The following is a 23,997-nucleotide window of genomic DNA, read 5'->3' as shown; positions in this document are numbered from 1 at the left end:
TACATCATCATGAGGCAGAACCACCAGTCATAAATAAAGACCAAGGCCTTAGCCTTTCCTTGCGACTTCGTGTGGTGAAACTGGCATATTGCTAATTGTATGTCTTTCTGCAGCCAACTTTCCCTATGATGTTTTAGATGACATTGTAGCCCCGCCCCCGCTATGCAATGCTATGATTACCGGCATTGTGGAGCAGGGGGCAAAGACGCGATGACGCTATTCAACGCAAATTGCATCATCGGCCACCTGTGTCTCCCACTTCACTGGGGAAGTGGGCGACCCTGGCTGGGTGACCCTAGCCCCCAGGAGACTTGTCCACCTTTCCAGGTAGCCAGGAGTGGCACCCAATTTTCAGGAACCTCCTGGCCATCCCGGTAACGTAGGCAAGTATGCCGTAAATTTTAGCAAAATAGTTTGCTTTCAATCACTCATGGTTTAGTGGACCACTCATTATTTATGTTCCATCATTTGAGACTGCGGAGCAACTTAAACATCAGAGTTTTAATAATAAATAAGTCCCTAAGACCCGACAAGTAACAGGACACTTAAGGTCATCGCACTGGTTTCTGAGAGGGACAAAAGTATTGATTTTCATATTCCTTTTTCATCCATCTGGGGGATGTGTGGATTAGCGCACACATATTAAACGGAGAACATTGGGAGAACATGCAAGCTCCACTCAGGTAAGGCCATGGTTAGAACTGATTCCATGATGTCAGTACTGACCATTGTGTCACTGTGCTGCCCACAGAACTAGCTGTAGTCTGAATTCTGTCTAGCAGCCAAATAAGCACACCTACCAAGCAGTTTGCACATTTTCACTTGCCAGACGCACTCCTATTTTATTTTTGAGGGGGTGGGCGAGCATGTGTATCGACAGGTTGCAAACTTGCACCTTATTACATTTGAAGATGTAGGGCCCTATTTATCAAAATCTGCAATTTAATTGCAGTCATCAAGTGCTAATAACGATTATTGCGATAATCTACCTTATCACATGGATGTATCAACATCCAAACGCCGACACATAGCTGGCGATAAATCTATGTCCCAGCGAATCCCATCCGCACACTTCACACTGTATTTTTTGGAAAATCTGCTGCCCTCCTTTATCCCCCGAAGCTGCCGACACTGACCCTCCACCGCAGTACTCCCCCTGCTGCTGCCCGGCTCCGCTGTCCCGATCCCCGCACTCTGTCACACACACACCCCTGCCGCCGCCGCTGCTGACACCACTTTTTCACTTTTTATTTAGTAAAAATAATATTGAGTAAAATAATATTGATAAATTCTCATAACACTGAAACAAATCAGGATGGCTAGTCATGTTTTAAAATATTTTTTTTCTGTCAATTTTCGAAAGGCTTCACATTTAATACATCTGTCAGTGTTTAAAAGGACAATTGAAGATCAATAATGTTTGAGCAAAAAACACTCCATCATGTTTCCCCCTTCATGTTTGCGATAATTGGAAACATGTAATAGTCTCCAGATTGCTACTACTGAGGTTTGAAAAATTAATAATCTGCTAATGATTAATAGTAATAATAGGGTGACATTGCGCAAAGCAGGAGCTATGATACTCTGCTTGCTACAAGTTACTGGCTGGGCATATCTACAGTATTTCTCATAAGGACAATGTACTTCTAGTTGCAAGAGTTTATTCAGCCAGCAGAGGGCGGTGTGAGATCAGAATTGCGCACATAACAGGTAGTGGACATAACACAGAGAATTATTAATTTATTAACAGTTATTTATATAGCACACACATATTCTGCAGCGCTTTACAGAGAATATTTTGCCCATTCACATCAGTGACTGCCCCAGTGGAGCTTGTAATCTATATACCCTACCACTTGTACACGCACACACATAGACACTAGGGTTCTTTTTTTTTTTGTTGGGAGCCACTTAACCTACCAGTAAATTTTTTGGATTATAGGAGGAAACCGAATCGAACCCACAACATCAGTGCTATGAGGCAGTAATGCTATCCATTACACAATCCGTGCTGCCCACGGGTGGTGTCATGGTTATAAAGTAATTTAATAGGACTTTGAAGAATCAGATGCAGCCAGGTATGCACACTAGCATTGAGATTGCTACAAGGAGTTTGGAAAGACCCTCCGCAGTGACTGTCACACACTTAGCAGGCGGGCGGCAGGGTGAGCGGAGTCGGTTCTACACGGTTCCGTTCGGATTTAAAAACCGAATCTTATTGGGTATCAGCTGTCACGAGTTTTGGATAGCCAATAAGATTCGGTTTTTAAAACCGAACGGAACCGAGTAGAACCGAATCCGCTCACCCAGTCACTGTGGAGGGACTTTCCGAACCCGCTATAGTATTTTGATCTAGCTGGGATACCCCATTCCAGTGATCCTGAAAAGGACCCCACCATTTGCTAACATATGCAAACAGTGACGTAACTACTGTGGGTGCAAGGGGTGCAGCTGGTATGGTGCCCGAGCTGCCTCTGTGGCCCAGCACTCCCCCTGCACCCAGTCACGTACACAAAGTGGACCGGTCCCATCAGGGTCAACGGGGGGGGTCCCGGATGGCAGTGGTGTTGATTTTGTGGCGCCCGCTAGCTTTACAGCTGGTGCACCGGCATTCAGACCTGGAGAGATGGTGCCACCAGTTACGAGGCAATCAGAGCTCATAGATTGGCAGCCAATCAGCGGTGGCGGCTCCTGATTGGCTTCCAGTCCGCGAGCTCTGATTGGCTTGCGACTGGAGCCAGATTCAAAGTGCGCCCGGGCTGTCTGTCCATGTTTGTTGCTGCCTGCCAGTGAGCCAGCTGTTATTAGCTGGCGGCCCAGGGCCCAAATCCACACCTGCTGGCTGCTGATAGCACATGGGGAGGCAAGAGGTTGCTGGAGGGAGATGGGGAGGTGAGCTGCTGGGAGGGGGGCATAATGTGTAAGGAGCATTACTGTGTGGCATAGTGTTATAAGATACATTACTGTGTGGCACTACTATTCTGTGGAATAATGTGTTACATGGGGCACTACTATTATGTGGCATCATCTGTAAAGGGCATTACTGTGTGGTATAATGTGTAAGGGCATTACTGTGTAGTGTAAGGGACATTACTGTGTGGCATAATGTATAAGGGCCACTACTACTGTATGGCATAATGTGTATAAAGGGTACTACTGTGTGGCATAACATTAATGGCTCTGTGTGGGGGCAAATGTATGTGTTGTTTTTTGTACCCCTGGGAGCCCTTTTAAGATCTTCTTATGTGGCCCCAAATGTTCTAGTTATGCCCTTGCATGCAAACACAGGGGATGACTAATATATAAGGTCACTTTAAAGATAACTCTATATTTAATACGAGGACTGTGAGGTTAAAAGGAAACTTTTGTACCTTTCACACAGTTTTTTGGCAGACTGCCAATTTCCACTTGAGCCAGCAGTGGAACCTGTGTAATTAAAGTGTCCCCATTTTTAGGGATTGTGTGACAGTGTGGCCCTGTGGTGTCACTCACTGCGGGGGATGGACAATGTGCACGCGGCATAGCCGTGCTCCTCCGGAAATGGGCGTGACCTAATGGGCAGGGGCGTGGTCTTGCAGACAGGGGGTGTGGCCTCACGGTTCTATCCTCCTGTACCCGCCTTGGTGGGTGACACCCTGCTGCAGTCCGCATCCCCCTTGTGACGCCACTGGCCCTGATGAAGTTTATACCTAGGCAAAAAGCTAATCCTGGTCGAACTACGCCATGTGGCGGTGCTTGTCGCCCTCGTTTTCCGGGAGTGGCAAGGCCAGGATTACTTTAATGGACGCCAAATCCTGGTCTTGCATGTTGGCCAGCTGAGTAAGCTGGCTGGCATGCGAGGCCAGGAATCTGCGTCCATCATCATGACCGATGGTCAGGATGGTAATCCCAGGCTGCAACTTCAGTCGCAGATGTAGTAGGATACATCAGACACCTACTGCTGTACCTGCATTTTAGCAAGGACAGAATTGCAAAGCTGCTTGTGTGTGACTTTGCAATTCCGTCCTCTCAGGCCCTTAGATGGAAGTTTAAAATAAATGTATTACCTTGAAAAATAAAATATGAGTAACAAGGAGAAAATGAAAGCTAATGGCCCAGGGTAAATGTCCTCTTTGCTCTGCCCTAAAACAAACCCTGGATCCTACTGTAGTATAATAAACTCCATGGCAGCAGACAGGTCTACCTCCATTGTCCTGATCCTACGGCCATCTAGCACAGGTGCCACAAGGGTGTAAGAACAGGTATGATATTGAATGCAGACATTATACGGAATGGGTATGAAATACCGGCGGCTGTTTAGCTTAACCCTCCTTTAGTGGTGCCTAACCTTAAGACTCCCCTGGGTGGTGCCTAACCCTAAGTCCCTCCCGGGGATGCCTAAACCTAACCCTCCCTTCTCGCACCCTAAACCTAACCCTCCCTGGGGGGGGGCCTAGGATGCCCGGACTTACCTCGATGGGTCCGGCATCCTTCTGTATTCCGGCATCAGGATTAAGATAGATGTCAGTATTTTGATGCCTATCTTAAGTCCCCCGTCGGGCTTTAGTTGTCGGGATATAGACCGGCGGCATGTAATCCTCCTGTCTATTAACTACATCCCCATTATACAATTCTCTAAGACAGTGGATCGCAAACCCGGGCCTCAGGACCCCACACAGGTCACATTTTCCAGGTCACCCAGCAGCTGCACAGGTGTACTCATTACTCACTGAAATAGATCCACAGGTGGAGCTAATTATTTCACTTGTGATTCTGTGAGGAGACCTGGAAAACATGCACTGTTTGGGGTCCTGAGGACCGAGTTTGAGAACCTGTGCTCTAAGATACCATTATTATATGGTGCCAACATTTTCCACAGCAATTTGCAGTGAGGCAAAAATGAACAAACTGAACGTAGATCAATGCATGTACAGTGGGACATGTGTCTTTTTTGTTTGTGTAAAATTGTGAATGTGTTTTTGCCGCACATGCTTACAAAGAAACCTGCTTATACATTCACATGCAGCCTTTGGGAAGGGGCGGACAAGCAGACTACAGTGCGTAATTCACATAATTGCGCAAGTAGACTTGGCGGCAGACGCAGGTGCATCTCTTGCAGGTCCTGGCAGGTTTGTGCCGCGAGACTCAATGATGATGATAAGCAGCACTGGTCACTGTAGCTGATTCCGTTACGGACCCCCTCCTACTTATAGTACTTAAATCATTAGTGTGGCTGATAAATTATATGAGGTTGCAGTTATCTATTCACATCACTTAAATGATATTTCAATATGGGCTGTTGTAGCAAAGACGTTTCCTATTTAATTTCTTAAGTGGACACAACAAATATCTGTATTTTGAATCATAACTGTGACCCTTCAATACATTACTATAATGTGTACAAATATCGTACAAAATTTTTTTTTGCACCTAAACAGTGCTACCCTAGCGCTAACCTTTTGTGTCTTTATTTTATGTATATTCTGCTAATATATGCATGATGTGTATAAGCTTTTTGTTATGGTTTATTGTTAAATATTTGTTATTTTGTCTGGAGAGCTGGGTTTTAAGCTGTCCCCAATTTACGTTGTATATACTAAGGATACTGAAGTTGATCCTCTATATGCTCCTACCTATACCTTCTAAAACCTTCCTATAAACCTCTAAAATTGACGCTATTTGCGTACGCAGTCATACTGTAAAATAAAGACTTTAGACCTTGAACATGTGTTTCCAAAGCACAAAGTATTATTCAAGTAAAGTACAGTCAGTTACACGCTGTGATCTAAGTACAATTTAGCGCAAAGAATTATACAGACCCAAGATACAGTCATACATACGCATGCGCTGTGGACCATATACCGGCATCAGCAAGAAACCTCCGTCAATCAGCAAGCAGCAAGAAGACTCCAGACTGGGGTCACAACACACACATTTATACCCTTACAGAAACAGACAACACAATAGAGAGGTTTGTTGCTGATCTCATTGGTTACCAGTGCGGGTGCATCTGTTACAGGATATTTAACAGGTTGATTCAAATGGACAAAGAACAGCCTCTAACAGCTTGTTGCCTCCTCTATTCCCCCTGCATGCAAATCTAGGCTGTTGGTTTCACAAAACTACGGTCCATAAGTTGCGAATGCATGTTGTGATCTTCACACCGATGATACCGGGAAGCTGTTGAGAAAGTGCAGATCAGTATAATACCAAGCATGGCTTACTTATCATGTATTACACCTTAGATACCAAAATAGTCTTTATTTCACAGCATTTGTAATAAATGAATAAAACTTGGATCTTATACTTTAAAGCTATGGAACCTTTTGTGTGAGTGTGCATTATGTAAGTATTAGGGGTTTGGGAAAAGATGCTAGTTAGGTTTATCTGATTTGGGGCACATGTGCACGCATGCAGCTAATAAACAGCGTTCGCATGCAGGATATTGTGCATTCACTAATGTGCGTCATGTGATTCTATTTATGATGGATTTAATACATATATATATACATATATACACATATATATATATATATATAAGAAATATCTGTGAATTTCTCAGATGAAGGCACTCACTTAAAAATTATTGATTTTATTGAGACATTTTTCTTCAAAAAACTTTTAGATGTTAAAGTCAGACACCATATTTGGTTGTATCGACGTTTCGGTCCAATTTATGACCTTTTTCAAGACTATTGTCTTTCAAATCACAAGTTTATAGATCTACAAATGAATAAACAAATAAACATAATAAGTGAAATGGTGACAATGTCTATCTGGCCCCATCCTACAAGATAATGAGCAAATAATCATTACATACGTCGAAATCATATGTATGTTCAACATACTGTATCAGAATCGCTGCCTGGCACAATGAGGATATGGACGTGTTAACATCACCTATAAAGAACAAATGAAGATATATGCAAATATAAATGTACATGTATATACCCATATATGTGAACACATACATACATGGTCATGCAAGCACCTGATGTGAATCTGAAAATACATAAACCTATATATCTACCAAACAGGTGTTCATATATTCAAACACACATATATGTGTGCCAAACAAATAAATACCATCTTATATGCCAAAGCACCCAGAGTGCATAACTATCTAAAGCAATTCCAAACAATATCAGACAGTATATAAATAGAAAACACATTAGTATACACTTATACCAATATCATCAAACTAGTATATATCATAAAGCAACATCTTATATAAACTGAGGGTACAATGTCAGTCTTAATGATAATATAAACATTTTACAATATACTGTGGCTCATATGCACGCATGCAGCTAATAAACAGCGTTCGCATGCAGGATATTGTGCATTCGCTAATGTGCGTCATGTGATTCTATTTATGATGGATTTAATACATATATATTTATATATATATATATATATATACATATATACACACACATATATATATAATTTCTTACTAACATTTTCAAACTGCAATGCAAATGTGTTATGGGCAGTGAGCTTCACTCTCAAACAGGGTGGAGACCCCCAGCTGTGAAGCTGGGGCCATTCTGTCTGATAGTGAGACTAAAACCTGTCAGACAAATTCAATTGTGTAGATCAATGTCTGGGTTATATTACAATTGCCGCAGCTCATACACTATATGTAAAATTCTCACAGTATTCTGGTGTATTGTTAGTTGTTTTCCTAGTATACTGTGTTTGTTATGGTATCAAGGTTGTCCCCAGAATGGGCTTTGTGCACATCAGGGCATGATTTCTGGAAGGATTACTAAAAAGTGTTCTAATGCTAATAAGTCATTTTTTATGTATGTTAAACACTGTCGGTATGTGTTTGGAGAAGATTGTTACTCTGTGGTTTTGACAAAATGGCGTTGTGATCTATTTCTAAGATGGAGTCTTGTCGCCATTCGTGAGATGGCATCGCGCAGATTCTGACTGTAAACAGATTCTGTCTCAGCTGATTATCCGGGTTTGACAATACATACTCTGACTATCTTGAATCTTATTATTGGAACATCGTTGAAGATTGGAAATATTGAGCTCTGGCTGGGAGCATCTAACAGCAATAGCAACTTCCTACAACTGTTGCCATCTATCAGCAATATTTATGTCTCTAGTGAGAACTGTTACACAATAACATTGCTATTTGTCAAAGACTGTTGGATAGTTACAGTGCATTCATAGTGGTTGATGTCACTTTGAAAGCTGTCTGCAACAAGTTTATTCATATTTGTGGATTTTATTTGATGTAAATGTTTTTTCTTTTTATTGCAATTATATTAATGTATATATAATCCCACTCCCGGGAGTTTTATCAGTGTTCAATGTTTATTTATTATTTATGAACAAAACTTTTTTTTTTAAATAAATTTCTATATACCATCCCTTGCTGTGTGTGATAAGCGCCACCTACTACCCTTGTTTTCATTCAGAAATGGTTCACTTGTGCTGGCACTCAGTCCCGCTCAGCTACTGTTACTCTCACCGGTCCCATTTCGGTACAAGTGGTCCCACTCGGCTGGCAGCTGTTCTCTCAGGTTTCAATCCTGTTCAAGCCTGCGGTCCCACTCCAGCTGGCTGGTTCCACTACGGTACAAGCCTGTGGTCCCACTCTAGCTGGCTGGTTCCACTCCGGTACAAGCATGCAGTCCCACTCCAGCTGGCTGGTTCCACTCCGGTACAAGCCTGCGGTCCCACTCCGGCTGGTTGCTGCTCTCTCCGGTTCTATTCTGGTTCAAGCATGCTGTTCCACTCCAACTGGCTGCTGCTACATCCGGACCCATTCTGGCTCAAGTCTCCGGTTCCATTACGACTACTCTGCTATTACCTCTGGTCCCATTCTGGTTCAAGTCTTCAGTACCACTCCGGCTACTCTGCTGCTACCTACGGTCCCAATCCAGTTCAAGTCTCCGGTCCCATTCCAGTTCCACATCTGCAACCTCCGGTTCTTTTTTTTTTTTTTTTTCAAATTAACATGACAATGATTTATTTAGTATTTTTTTTTTTTTTTTATAAACTCTTTTTATTGAGCAAATCACATAAGAACAGTACATTCCAAAAAACAAAAATAAAATACAGCACATAACATACTTTCATAATAGGAACTGTACTATTTCAGAACAATAATATAATATAATAGTAGATTTTCTCAGTATAATAAAAGAAAGAATATAGAAGCAAGAGAAGTATCTTGCTGCAACGGTGTGGCAATCCGTTTAAAAATAGAAGAGAAACAAAAAAGAATAAAGAGATAAAAGGAAAAGAAAAAACTTTAAGAAAGACAAAGGAGAATAAGAGGAGAAAAGGATGGGTGGACTCTATATAGAATCACTCTCTTTTAATCTAGATATAGTAGAAAAAAAAAAGAAAACCATAAATGGAAAATTTAATTGTTGAATGGAGAGGAAATATTTTGGTATGTCAGCCAAGGGGACCATGTTTTATCAAAAGTTTTGGATGTATTATGTAATAAAGCGGTCATGTATTCCATCTTGTATATATACCAGATACGTGATAATATTGCCTGCATTGGAGAGGGATGAGGGTTTTTCCAGTCCGCTGCAATTTGGCAGGTCATAGCAGATACTATATGTCGGAATAACTTATTCTGAAATCGGGATAGAGAGGGTAAATTTAAGGGAAGTAGAAAATGCTGAGGATCAGAGGGGATCGTGATCTCAAAGAGGCGCGAGAGGAGATTGAAAACCTCCTGCCATATACTAGCCAGTTTGGGACAAGTCCACCAGATGTGCAAAAAATTGCCCTCGCCACCACAACCCCTCCAGCATCTATCTGAAGCATCGGAAAACATTACTTGTAGCCGCGATGGTACATAGTACCATCTATATAGCAATTTATAGATATTTTCCTTGATTTTGACGCAAATAGAACTGGCGGCAGCGTTGTCCCAGATCTCCGTCCAATCCTCAGCATCTATAGAGTGCCCCAAATCTCGTTCCCACGCCAACTCATGAGAATCCCGATTGGAGCTTACTTCATCCCCTAGTAAGGAATAAATAGTAGAAATAAGACCCTTAGTGGAGGGTCGTCTCCAACATATAGACTCAATAGAAGTCAAAGGTCTGCTAATCAGACTCGAGCTAATTTTGGAGTGGAAGTGTCTAATTTGTAAGAACCGGAAAAAGTCTTTGGGTGGAATTGCTACTCTATCCCAGATTTCAGAAAATTGTGGGAAATTAGTATCTATAGTGATATCATTTACATAATAGATATTACCCAATGCCCAGGCAGTAAAAGATGATTTGCATAAACCAGGAGGAAAAGATGGATTATGAAGTAGTGGTATCAAAGGGGACGGGGCAGGAGCTAATTTAAAACATCTATTGGTTAAATCCCAAATTGCTAAAGAACGGGAAATTACAGGGTGGGAAGAAACTGTCCGGGGGCGATGAATCTTAGGTAACCATAAGAGGGGGGATACAGTAGCCAGTCCCAGCTCCTCAGCCTCGATAGCAACCCAGACCTTCCCCGCATTGAAGTTACACCACTGAGCACAATGAGAGAGCTGCGCAGCATAATAATATTTTTTAAAATCAGGAATACCCAAACCCCCACCCCTGGAGGGCCGCTGAAGCAACTTTAGACTGATCCGCGGGCGTTTCCGGTTCCATATGAGGTTTGGTACTGAAGAAATTTGAACACGTATGGAGGGATGTAAATCGGAAGGGTCTGAAATAGATACAAGAGCCGAGGGAGAACGCTCATCTTAACTGAATGTATTCTACCTATCCAAGAAATAAAATAATTGGACCATTCATGCAAATCAGACCTAATACAATCTAGAAGGCGGGGAAAATTTGCCTGAAACAGCTGATGATGATGATGATGATGAGTTAAAAAAAACACCAAGATATTTGATCTTTTTTTTTATGCCAGGTACAAGGGAGCATGGCCTCTAGGGTTTGCTTTAGGGTAGCAGGGATATAGAAATCGAGAACTTCAGTCTTGGTAACATTAATTTTATAACCCGAGTGTTGGGAATATGAATTTATTTCCTCTAAAAGTGAATTTAGGGATTGGGCTGGATCAGTGAGGGAAACTAAAATATCGTCGGCATATAATGCGATTTTATATTCAGAGGGGCCAGTGGATACTCCCGAGATAGCTCTATTACAATGGATCCTTGCCGCCAGGGGCTCCATAATAAGAGCAAATATTAAGGGGGAGAGGGGACAACCCTGCCGAGTACCGTTAGTGATCCCAAAACTGGAGGAGTAAACACCATTAACCGAAACCCGTGCTGTGGGAGAACGGTAAAGTGCCACAACGCCATCTAAAAATTTGCCTGAAAATCCCATTTTGTCTAGGACAGCAAATATGAAGGGCCAGGAAATACGGTCGAAGGCTTTCTCCGCGTCTAGAGCTAAAATCAGGGAAGGAAGTTTCCTTTTATGAATAGAATGTATCAGATCAATGGCACGTCTGGTGTTGTCCGATGCCTGACGTCCAGGTATAAACCCGACCTGATCCGGATGTATCAAATAAGAAAGCAAAGGAGCTAACCGAGTCGCTAGGATTTTAGCATAAATTTTCAGGTCGACGTTTAATAATGAAATCGGTCTATAGTTAATATAATGAGTAGGATCACGATCAGGTTTAGGAATCACGACAATGTCGGCCCGAGTTGTATCAGGAACAAAAGAAGCGCCTTCCAAGATATCATTAAATAAAGATGTAAGATGTGGGGCAAGTTCTTTTGTAAACAGTTTATAATATTGTGCTGTAAACGTATCGGGGCCTGGGGCGGCAGAGGAATGCATTGATCTAATAGCAGCTATTGTCTCTTCATCTGAAATACGGTCATTGAGAGTAGATAATTGGGATTCTGAGAGACTGGGTAGGGAAGTAGAGGACAAATATGAGCGCACTCCCTCGGCTCCAGCAGAAGTGGGGTAGGAAGAGTCTGATAAATTATAAAGGGAACTATAAAAGGTCAGAAATTCCTCAGCCCTCATAGGTAAGAGAACCAGAGAACGGAGAGTGTAATTTGTCTATCGCACCTGATGCTTGTCTGCGACGCAGTTTATTGGCTAATAAAGAATTGATTTTGTCAGATTTATCATAAAAGCGTTGACAAAGTTTTTGCAAGATAAGCGCAGCGCGGCGAGACAGAAGGGCATTAAGCTGACCGTAGTTTCTCAATTTGGGTTAACACAGAGACGCTAGGGGATGCCTTATGTTGAATCAATAGCACTGAAATTTGTGACTCAAGGGAATGGATTTCCTGTGCAGCCGCTTTCCTAACCGCTGAGGTTTTAGAAATGAGAAAACCCTGTATCGTAGCCTTATGGGCTTCCCAGAGGATACCAGAGGTAATATCAGGAGAGGTATTCTCCTCAAAGTAGCGGGTCACCGCCAATTTTATTTCTAGCAGAGCGGAGGGATGTTGTAAAAGGGAGTCATCAAGACGCCAGTTACGCTTCCCACGAGGAGAACGCTGTACATCTAAAAGAATATAGACAGCTGCATGATCTGTCCATGTAAAGGGGGAAATACCTGCTTCCGTAACCAGAGAGGTAATAGTGGAGGAAATGTGGATCATATCTATCCTGGAATAATGTTGATGTGGAGCTGAAAAATGAGTAAAGTCCTTAATGTGAGGATGTTTAAGACGCCAGGAATTACAAAGGCCATAGTGTTTAAGGGAAGCCAGGAGAGTACGAGAAGCTCTTGGAAGAGACATCCCGGAGGAGTGTGAAGGTGTGTTAGATCTATCTAACAGGGGGTCAATAATGGTATTGAAATCCCCACACAAAATAATATGGCCCTGCGCAACTCTGCTGATACGCCTGAACAGAGAATCAAAAAATTGGGGTTGGTCTTGATTAGGAGCGTACACTAACACCAGAGTGAAAATCTCAGTACGGAAGGTACCGATCACTATAAGAAATCGACCCTCTGGGTCTGTCACAGTTTTAATGTGGACAAAAGGGATATTACGCCTAATTAAAATGGCTACCCCACGCTTTTTACAATTCGCTGAAGCAAAGAAGGTCTGGGTGAACCACCTACCTCGAAGCTGGGAATGCGGGCCCGTAAGATGAGTCTCTTGTACAAATGCAACATCGGCTTTCTCCCTTCTGCAAGCCCCCAAGAAAACGGTACGTTTCTTAGGAGAGTTAAGACCGTTTACATTAATGGATAACAATTTAAGAGACATGGAAAAATATATAGGGAAGTACTACAGACATAACACACAAATATAATAATTAAAAAATTTGGCCCAAGTAGAGCCACCCTTGGGGACAGAAAGGAAAGAAATGGGGAAGAAAAGCATAATAGAGCCACAGAGAAAGAAAAGCAAACAAAAAAAAGAAAGAAACAGAGAACCCATTTGGGTAACAACCCTGGTAAGTTGGGTCCCAAACAAGGACCGCAATAATATCAATCAGCATAACATTATTCAAATATATTAAAGGGAGCATGGGGGGTAGTGGAATGACCGTCCAATAGAATCAGGACTGCCTGGACCCTTAAATACAAGATCAGCTATAACCAAATCAAACAAAAATCCCTGTAGTACAGGGATCATAAACCTGTGTCAATATATAGAAACAAAACAAACAAAAAGAGGGAGGGGGGAGAATGGGAAAGACAAGGGACAGAGAGAAATACTATCTAAACATCGTAATATTCATGAAAATAATAACTACATATGTCGCAAAGAACCAAGAGGGGAGGACTGTTCCTCCTAGCAAACTTCAAAAAGAACATTGTAGGGAGCTTTAAACCCTATTATAAAGAGAATAAACATCAGGGAGTGACCGAACAGTTCAAGTGGGGTCACCATCCTTAACATGGTGACGGGACACCCTGGTCCAGTCTGGTGAAGGAGGTTGGGAGCGTTGAGGTTTGGGAGAGGCTGCAGCAGTCACCGGATCAGAAGTCGGTGTCGGAAGAAGGTTAAGCTTGGCTAATAAATCTTGACCTTGAGTGAGAGTCTTGACACTATGCACAGTGTTGTTTGCTGAAACATGAAGCATAAAGGGGAATCCCCAGCGATATCGGATTTGATGCTGCCGTAGAATCTTAGTGACTGGCTGAAGATCCCGCCGTTTCTGAATAGTAGAAGGGGCCAGGTCCTGGAAGATTTGTAACTGCATATCTTGGAATGGTATCACTGGAGAGTCCCGAGTAGCTAACAAAATCTGTTCCTTTGAACGAAAATAGTGCAGGCGAACTATAAAGTCCCTAGGAGGTTGAGTAGGAGAAGGCTTCGATCGGAGTGCTCTATGGGCTCTATTACATAAACAATCTTCATTGGTAAGAGCTGGAACTAAGTGTTGAAAAAAGTCTTTTAGAAATGACGGTAAGGAGGAGCTAAGGACTGATTCTGCTATATTACGGATGCGTAAGTTGTTGCGACGAGAGCGATTCTCTTGGTCCTCTTGTCTTTCTTTGAGTGCCTCCACCTCGTCATGAAGTCTAGAGAGTTCTTTATCAAGACGATTTTGGGAACGGCATAAGTCGTCCGATTTAGATTCCAGCGCGTCCGTTCTGTTGCCGAGAGATGTCAATTCTGATTTAAATTCTGTTATAGCTTTTGACAGTTCTTGCTTGAATGCGGATTGAACTCCCTCCAACAAACCAGTCATAACCGCTTGAATTTGGGGATCAATGCCAGCTTCAGATAAGCAAGGGGAGGGGGGGGGGATTCTGGGAGTAATGACGAACTCTGAGAGCCCTTGGATTTAGATCCGAAGAAATTCGCAGAAGATTGTGGAGGTTTCTTACCTCTCTGCGACATAGTGAAATGATAAAAATAGAGAGAAAAAAAAAAAAAACAACCACGGTATAAAAAGTGAGACACAGGGCTCTACAATAATAATCCAGGCAAGCTGGGTGATAATATTAAGCGAACATCTTTAACTCCAGAGATGCACCATCCAGGAGATACTTATATGCTTGATGCAATTATCACAAAAGACCACAAGAGGGGGCCAGTACTGAGTAAATGGCAAATATCCACCAGCACAAAAGTAAAAAATGTCAGGGCAAGAGTAAGCAAAGTAGCTGAGAAAAGTTAATCCTGTTAGGCTAGTGAAAGAAAAACTGGGTATGTGCAGATCGTTATACAGGAATTCCAGACACAGAGAAAAGGGCCAACAGGTCACGTGACAGTGGAGCAGGAAAAGCAGTGGTATGTGGAGATGCAATATAATCTCCCCTCAGGGACTCACCACCCTCCCCTTACTCCAGGGAGTCACATGCGGCCGATGTTCCTGTCAGCAAGCGGGGCTCACAGCTAACAGCCCGGCTGAGATGACCAGCAGCAGCGTGTGGGCAGATTTAAAGATGGCCACCGGAGGCTTCAGGACGCTGGGGCTTCTGCCCAGAGTTGTCTCCCGGGAGTCCCCAGGAGCAGAAACACCAGCCCTGATACAGCAGCGGGGCAGCCGAAGCTAGAGGGCCGGAGAGAGGTCACGCAGAGTGCGGCAGGGAGGACTCCGTCGGGCGCCCACCATGGAGATGTCGCCACCGGAAGCCCGCGGCCGCCAGTCCGAGCACTCCAGTCCCCGGCTCAAAGGGAGGCAGGCCAGCTGCAACCCGAGGAAGCGCCTATTGCGCTTCCCAATTCCGCAGCTCTCACCCGCTGGACCAGAGGCAAGCAAGGGGGGGGTAAGTAGGTGTCTGGAGGTCTCTGCTGGCCGGGATGGGGCTATAGAAGCTGGTTTCACGCTAAGCTGGCCCGGAGCTCCGATGAGACACAGCTTCCTCCATTGGTGGTCAGGCCACGCCCCCCGCAACCTCCGGTTCTTCTACCGTCGAAGTCTGTGAGTTATTCTGTGATTCCGGCCTGCTTGTATTCTAAAGTCTCCTGGGCATTACAAAGACTTTTCTAGTGCTTCCAGTGCCATGTCTTCTGCCACAGTGACCTCATCTACTAGCAAGTCCCCTGAGTACATCTGACTGGCTCATTACAAGTTCAAGTGGACTTTATCCTCGCTGCACTTCAATTTACTTCTGTCCCTGCATTATATTGCTTATACTCAGCATTGCAGCACCTGGTCTACTTTGGGACTCACTACTCACTATACCATTGATTGGTACCACTATGAATGGTGCGGTGGTTATTGCTCTGTGGGTCCTCTCCTAGAGTGTTGGGGTTCCTGCTGAGTTTCTGCTACAGCATTCATTCCTGTTGTTGGGCACTGGGTGCTGGACCTATTATTATTATCCTTTATTTATATGGCGCAACAAGTGTTCCGCAGTGCCTCACAAAGTACATAAACAACTAAATGAACTAGAGACCAGCAACTTACAGTACAATACAATGCAGGTCAAGGACACGGTGTATACACATTGCTGCATTATCGGTCATAATAAGGGAAACACAAGAGGGTAGAGGGTCCTGCTTGTGAGAGCTTACATTCTAAACAGGAGGAGCAGACAAACAGGTTTGATACAGGTGGGGTAGACCAGGAGGAAGAAGCATGTAGCAGCGGGTTAGGGTGAGAGCTGGAAGGCTTTGATGAAGTAGTGAGCCCGTTTAAAGATTTGTAGAGAGTTGGAGAGGCTGATGGAGAGAGGGAGAGGATTCCAGAGGTAAGGAGCAGCAAAATCTTGGAGGCGGGAGTGGGAGGAAGTAATCATATGGTGAAGAGGGTGGGCGGGCAGGAGTGTGAAGGGAGATCAGATCAGAGATGTAAATAGGAGAGGATTGGGTGAGAGCTTTTTAAATGAGTATAAGAACATTGAATTGGGTTCTGAAGGGGAAGGAGAGCCAGTGGAGGGATTGTAGGAGAATGGAGGCAGATGTAGAATGCTTGCAGAGAAAGATGAATCAAGCAGTAGCATTGAGGACAGACTGGGGAGGAGAGAGATGGAGTTGGGGAGGCCAGATAGGAGGAGGTTACAGTAGTCCAATATGGATATGACGAGTAAGTGAATGAGGCTTATATGAGCATCCTGGGTGAGAAAGGGTCTGATCCTGGAAATATTTTTGAGATGGAAATGGCAGGACTGCAAGAGGTGCTGAATGTGTGGTTTGAATGAGAGGGAGGAGTCCAGGATAACTCCAAGACAGTGCACTTTTGGGGCTAGAGGAGATAGTTGTGCTGTCAATTGATAATGAAATTGTGGGAATTGAGGTTTTGCAGGAGGGTGGGAAGATAAACAGCTCAATCTTAGACATATTAAGTTTAAGAAATCGCTGGGACATACAGGAAGAGATAGCAGAGAGACAGGTGGAGATACAAGTTAAGAGAGAGGGGGAGAGGTCAGGGGAGGAAAGGCAAATCTGAGTATCATCAGTATAGAGATGATATTGGAGGTCAAAAAAGCTGATGAGTTTACCTAGACAGGACTATAGGAGAGGTCCAAGAACAGAAACCTGGGGGACTTCTACTGTAAGTGGAAGTAGAGGGGAAGAGGAGTCAAGAAAGCAGACAGGGAACATTGAGAGATATGAGGATATCCTGGATAGGACAGTGTCACGTAGACCAAGGGAATGAAGGATTTACAGGAAGAGAGGATCGTCCACAGTGTCAAAAGTAGCAGAGAGGTCAAGGAGAATAAGCAGAGAGTAGTGCACCTCTGATGTGGCAGCAAGAAGGTCATTGCTGACTTTCACGAGTGCAGTTTCAGTGGAGTGGAGAGAATGGAAGACAGACTGAGAAGGGTCAAGAAGGGAGTGGGAGGAAAGAAAGGCGGTAAGGTGGTTGTAAACAATAGACTCAAGGAGTTTGGAGACAAAAGGAGGAGAAAGATGGGCAGGTAGTTGGAGAGAGTGTTAGGATTAAGGAATCTATATTTGAACCTCTATATACCCCTGCCTATACCTTCTAATATCCTACCTATAAACCTCTAAGGATGACACTATTTTGCGTACGCAGTCATACAGTAAATAAAGACTCCAGACTTGGAACGTGTTGTTCCAAAGCACAAAGTATTATTCAAGTAAAAGTACAGTCAGTTACACGCTATTGATCCATACACAATTCAGCGCAAAGGAATTATACAGTCCCAAGTACAGTATACATACGTAGCGCTCTCTGGTCCAGATGTTAGGCATCAGCAAGAAACCCCTGTCAGTCAGCATTCAGCAAGAAGACTAAGACCCAGTGTTGGAGCACACATATTTATACCCCCCAGAAATAGACAAAACAATAGAGATGTTTGTTGCTGATGCCATTGGTCCTCAAGGGGATGTATCTGTTACAGAGCATTTAACAGGCTGATTCAAATAGACACAACCCAGCCTCCAACAACTGAGGGTCTCTGGTTTCCCGCCCCATGCAACATCCTAACAGTTGTTCGTAATATACATTTTGTTGCTTGAAGTCTCTGCGGTCCATAAGTTGAGAATGCATGATGCGATCTCCACACGATAATACCGGAATTCTGTTGAAAGAGTACGCATCAGTACAAAACCAAACACGGCTTACTTAGCATGTATAAAACCTTAGTTACCAAATAATCTTTATTTCACAGCATTTATACTAAATGAACAAACTTAAATCTTATACCTTAAAGCTTATGGAACGTTGTATGGAAATATGTAATGTGTGAGTATGCAAGGTTTGATATAAAGATGCTAGTTAACTTGGAGCAGATGCGTGCGCATAAAGCTAATGAACAGCGTTTTAATATAGGATCTTATGCATTCGCTAATATGCGATTAGTTACCAGCACAATTGTGCGTATTAATGTGTGTATGAGAAATGGTGCACTTAAATTAGGGGTGTGCACCGGCCACTTTTCGTGTTTTGTGTTTTGGTTTTGGATCTGGATCTTTCTTCGTGTTTTGGATCTGGATTGGTTTTGCCAAAACCACCCTTCCATGTTTTGGGTTTTGTATCTGTATTTTTTTTTTAAAAAGCATAAAAACAGCTAAAATCACAGAATTTGTGGGTTTTTCTGCTCCTATGCTATTATTAACCTCAATAACCTTAATTTCCACTCATTTCCAGTCTATTCTGAACACCTCACAATAGTGTTTTTATATCCAAAAGGTTGCACCGAGGTAGCTGGATGACTATGCTAAGAGATACGAGTGGGTGGCACAAACACGTGGTCCATCTAGGAGTGATACTGCAGTGGCAGACAGGATGGCAGTTTGAAAAACTAGGCCCCAAACAGTACATAATTCAAAGAAAAAAAAGAGGTGCAAGATGGAATTGTCCTTGGGCCCTCCCACCCACCCTTATGTTGTATAAACAGGACATGCACACTTTAACAAACCAAACATTTCAGCGCCAGAGTCTGCCACACGACTGTGGCTGAAATGATTGGTTCGTTTGGGCCCCCACAAAACAAGCTGGCAATTAATCTGTCCCTGCACAAACTGGCTCTACGGAGGCAAGATGTCGTCCTCATCCTCCTCATCCACCGATTCCTCACCCTCTTCAGTGTTGTGTACATCCTCATCCTCACAGAGTATTCATTCGTCCCCGCTGGAATATACAACCACAGGTCCCTTTGTACGTTCTGGAGGCTGGTCTCCCTGGAAGAGTTGATAATTCATTTTTATGAACATCATCTTCTCCACATTTTGTGGAAGCAACCTCCTACGCCTTTCGCTGACAAGGTTCCCGGCTGCACTAAACACTCTTTCATAGTACACACTGGAGGGGGGGCAACTCAGGTAAAATAGAGCCAGTTTGTACAGGGACCTCCAAATTGCTTCTTTTTCCTGCCAGTACAGGTACGGACTGTCTGACATGCCTACTTGGATGCTGTCACCGATGTAATCCTTTAACAGACAGACGCACGCTTGTCGCTGCTGCTTTAAGGATGCAGGTGCGGCAACAGCCCACACATTTCACAGAGACAGAAAAAAAAAGAAGAATTTTTTTATTGTTTGTGGAGCGCACTTTGAGGGTTACACCACCCTTTAACAGACAGACGCACGCTTGTCGCTGCTGCTTTAAGGATGCAGGTGCGGCAACAGCCCACACATTTCACAAAGAGAAAAAGAAATAATTTTTTTATTGTTTGTGGAGCGCACTTTGAGGGTTACACCACCCTTTAACAGACAGACGCACGCTTGTTGCTGCTGCTTTAAGGATGCAGGTGCGGCTACAGCCCACACATTTCACAAAGAGAAAAAAAAAGAATTTTTTTATTGTTTGTGGAGTGCACTTTGAGGGTTACACCACCCTTTAACAGACAGACGCACGCTTGTCGCTGCTGCTTTGAGGATGCAGGTGAAATCTAGACGGGATTTGGAACCGGGGACACACTACCTCCATCAATTGTCTAAATCCCACTGCATCAATGGCGGATACCGGACGCACGTCTAACACCAACATAGCAGTCAAGGCCTCAGTTATACGTTTTGCTTCAGGATGACTGCTGTCGTACTTCATCCTCATTGCTAGGGACTGTTGGAGGGTCAATTGTTTAGTAAAAGTAGTGGTGTTCCTACTTCCTCTCTGGGACGATGAACAACTCCCAGCAGCAGCAACAGCACTAGGAGGAAGTGGTTCTTGATCTTTCCCTATTTTATTTTTATCGGAGAAAGTTTGGTCCTCCATTTATGTTATATTGATATATACGTGCGGCTAAGGCGCACACAAACACAGAAAATATTTTTTATTTTTGCTGGAGAGTAGTGCACTTTGTGGGTTACACCACCCTTTAAGAAATTAGCCAGCCGGCTCTTTACTTATGGGACACAGGCGCACGCTTGGCGCTGCTCCTTTGTTGATGCACGTGCAGCCACAGTGCACACAATTCACAAACACAGAAAATATTTTTTATTTGGTTTGGAGTGTACTTTGGGGGTTACAGCACCCTTTAATGGTCAAGCCAGCCGGCCCTTTACTTATGACACAGGCGCACGCGTGGCACTACTTTGTTGATGCACGTGCGGCTACTGCGCACACAATTCACAAACACAGAAAATATTTTTTTATTTGGTTTAGAGTGTACTTTGGGGGTTACAGCACCCTTTAACGGTCAAGCCAGCTGGCCCTTTACTTATGACACAGGCGCACGCTTGGCACTACTTTGTTGATGCACGTGCGGCTACTGCGCACACAATTCACAAACACAGAAAATATTTTTTTATTTGGTTTGGAGTGTACTTTGGGGGTTACAGCACCCTTTAACGGTCAAGCCAGCCGGCCCTTTACTTATGACACAGGCGCACGCTTGGCTCTACTTTGTTGATGCACGTGCGGCTACTGCGCACACAATTCACAAACACAGAAAATATTTTTTTATTTGGTTTGAAGTGTACTTTGGGGGTTACAGCACCCTTTAATGGTCAAGCCAGCCGGCCCTTTACTTATGACACAGGCGCACGCTTGGCACTACTTTTTTGATGCACGTGCGGCTACTGCGCACACAATTCACAAACACAGAAAATATTTTTTTATTTGGTTTGGAGTGTACTTTGGGGGTTACAGCACCCTTTAACGGTCAAGCCAGCCGGCCCTTTACTTATGACACAGGCGCACGCTTGGCACTACTTTGTTGATGCACGTGCTGCTACTGCGCACACAATTCACAAACACAGAAAAAATATTTTTTTTTTAGCACTTGGGGGGAGCACCCCTGACGGACAGAGCACCCCCTGGACAACACTACAGCACTCCTTTAGGACTGGGACACTGCACAGGACTTTGGAGTGGACACAGCCCCTATGGAGAACTGACTGCACAACACAGTCCAGCCAGCCCCTATGGACTTTGAAGTAGTGGACACAGCCCCTATGGACAACAGCAGCAGAGCGCAGCACAGCACAGCACGACACTACTCTGCACTACACAGCCCAGCCAGCCCTAACTCCCACCCTCCCTCTTCACTGACCACAGTCGAGTGAGAAAATAGCACCGATGCGGGTACCTTATATAGGATCCAAAACCCGCGAGACCCGGAAAGCGGGATGATGACGTTTTGCCTCAATTTCAGATCCAAGTCAGGCGGGAAAAGTCGAGCCTGACTCGGATCGGCCTCGGATCGGGGGGCTCGGGGGGGTTCGGATTTCAGAAATCCGAACCCGCTCACCCCTAACTTAAATCTCACTTAAACTAAGTGAACACCTAGCAGTGTGGAATGCTGAGCCTTATAGTTCCACACGCCCCCTCTCTCAGCAGCCCCCACCCTTCCCAGGCTCAAAAGTAAAGTCCTTTGTTCTCCCAGGCTCTTGTGTAAATGCAAATTAGCACAGCTACAAGACCCAAAACCTAAGATAACACTCTTGGCTTTGAAGATATTTTATTGCAGGAAGCCTGCTAATGTAAGGTGTGTATTCGAGCAGGGCCACCTGGAGTGAGAGCAGACGTTATATCCAGAAAGCTTGTCTACACAGGCTAGTTGTCACGTGGCCATTTGCTCTGTTTAGCTAATGCAATCCAATTTTGAAAATATATCCTTTAGGGGAATTATAATAATATACACTTTATCCAGAGCACCCAAACTACGTAAAGTCATGAAATGGGCTTTTGGTGAATCACTGTAACTTATGGTGATGGTCACAGATGCAATCGCATGATGCTATTAGTAATAGCGCCACATGTACTAATGAGTGAGTTTATCTAAAATGGTGCTTAAGCTGCCATTCGCAAAATGGCGTCTTGCGGTCAGTCGCAAGATGGTGTCGCTGCGATTTAATTTTAAACTGATCTTGTCTCAGCCAATAATCCAGCTTCGACAGGATCGAGGGTAAGTTTTTTAAGAATGGAGGAGACAAGGGCATGTTTGAATGGAGAAGAGACAGAGCCAGATGAGAGGGAGAGATTGAGCGGGTGGTCAAGATGTTAACAGACATCAGGAGAGAGGTAGCAGTGGAGGCAGGAAGGGAAAGCAGGAAGGTTTAAGGGGGGGAGGACTAGATGAGAGCCATGACTTCCCCTCCAGATACAGAGGAGAAGAATAACAGAGTTGGTTAGATGGATGGGGTGGGGTGGTCCAGAAAAGGAGGGGGTGGAGTTCTGAGGGTCTAGTGGGATATAATGTCTGGTGTCAGGACATCCTTGCGGATTTAGGCTTCAATAATCCAGCTCTGATAATTGGTCTGCCACATCTGTTCTGGTCTGCAGATTCCAGGCGGGCTACCGAATACCCGAATTACTCACTGCTCTGTCTCCTGAGTTCTCAAACACTGGTTTCAGCCCCCTTTCGCTATATTCATGGTAAGGGGGCAGAGGCATTTTAAGAGAGAAAGGGGCGTGTGTGGAGTCTCTGTCCGGGGCCCCCTCCTCTAACTCTGGTGGTCAGCAGCACAGTGCTGTACCAGTAGACTCTGGGCACTAGAGTGTGCCCAGAGTCTAAAGCACATGCGCAGGTCACCGGGAAAATGGCACCGCAGCCATTTTCCCTGTGTTTTCCCTAATGCGCATACACAAGATGTGGCAGCCATTTTCCAGGCAATTTTAACAGCGTTGATACCGGATCCGACGTGGGACTCCGGAGGTAAGTATTAAAAATATGGGTGTGCGGTGTGGGCCTCCCATTATAGAAATGCCCCTGAAAGGGGGTGAGTTCCACTCAATTGGTTCCAGGGGCAGACTAGGAGCCTTGCAGGTATCATTGACCTTCCTGAAGGCACCAGGCATTTACCACATGGGTCTCATCCATGAGTAGACCGCTGATTCCACAACTATCATTCTGCTACAGTCCATCAGCCTAGTCCACGGGTTCTGACTCGGATCTAAAAACCTTAAATGTGACAAGCACACCCGTACTGTAATCCAGCTCATCAAAACGTCTCTTCCCTCTCCCATCCCGCCTTGTCAGGGAGATATACATGCAGGAGTCATGAAAATCTACATTGGTGCATGTGTGTGCTCGGCAACTTCTGGCATGCATAGAGCGAATTCATGCCAGTAAATACTAGAGATGTGCGCCGACCCCCATGTTTTGGTTTTGGATCTGGATCTACCCTGGTTTTGGATTTGGATTGGTTTTGCCAAAATCTCACCTCCGTGTTTTGTTTTTCGGTTTTGGTTTTGGATCTGGATTTTTTTTTTAAATCATAAAAACAGTTAAAATCACTTAAAATGGGTCTGTTTTTGCATTATTATGCTCCTTAACATTTATTTCCAC

This window comes from Taudactylus pleione, unplaced genomic scaffold (assembly GCF_031769625.1).
Source record: "Taudactylus pleione unplaced genomic scaffold, aTauple2 ptg000199l, whole genome shotgun sequence".
Classification (NCBI taxonomy): Eukaryota; Metazoa; Chordata; class Amphibia; order Anura; family Myobatrachidae; genus Taudactylus; species Taudactylus pleione.
The sequence above is the reverse complement of the archived record's forward strand: the minus strand, read 5'-3'. Positions refer to the sequence as shown.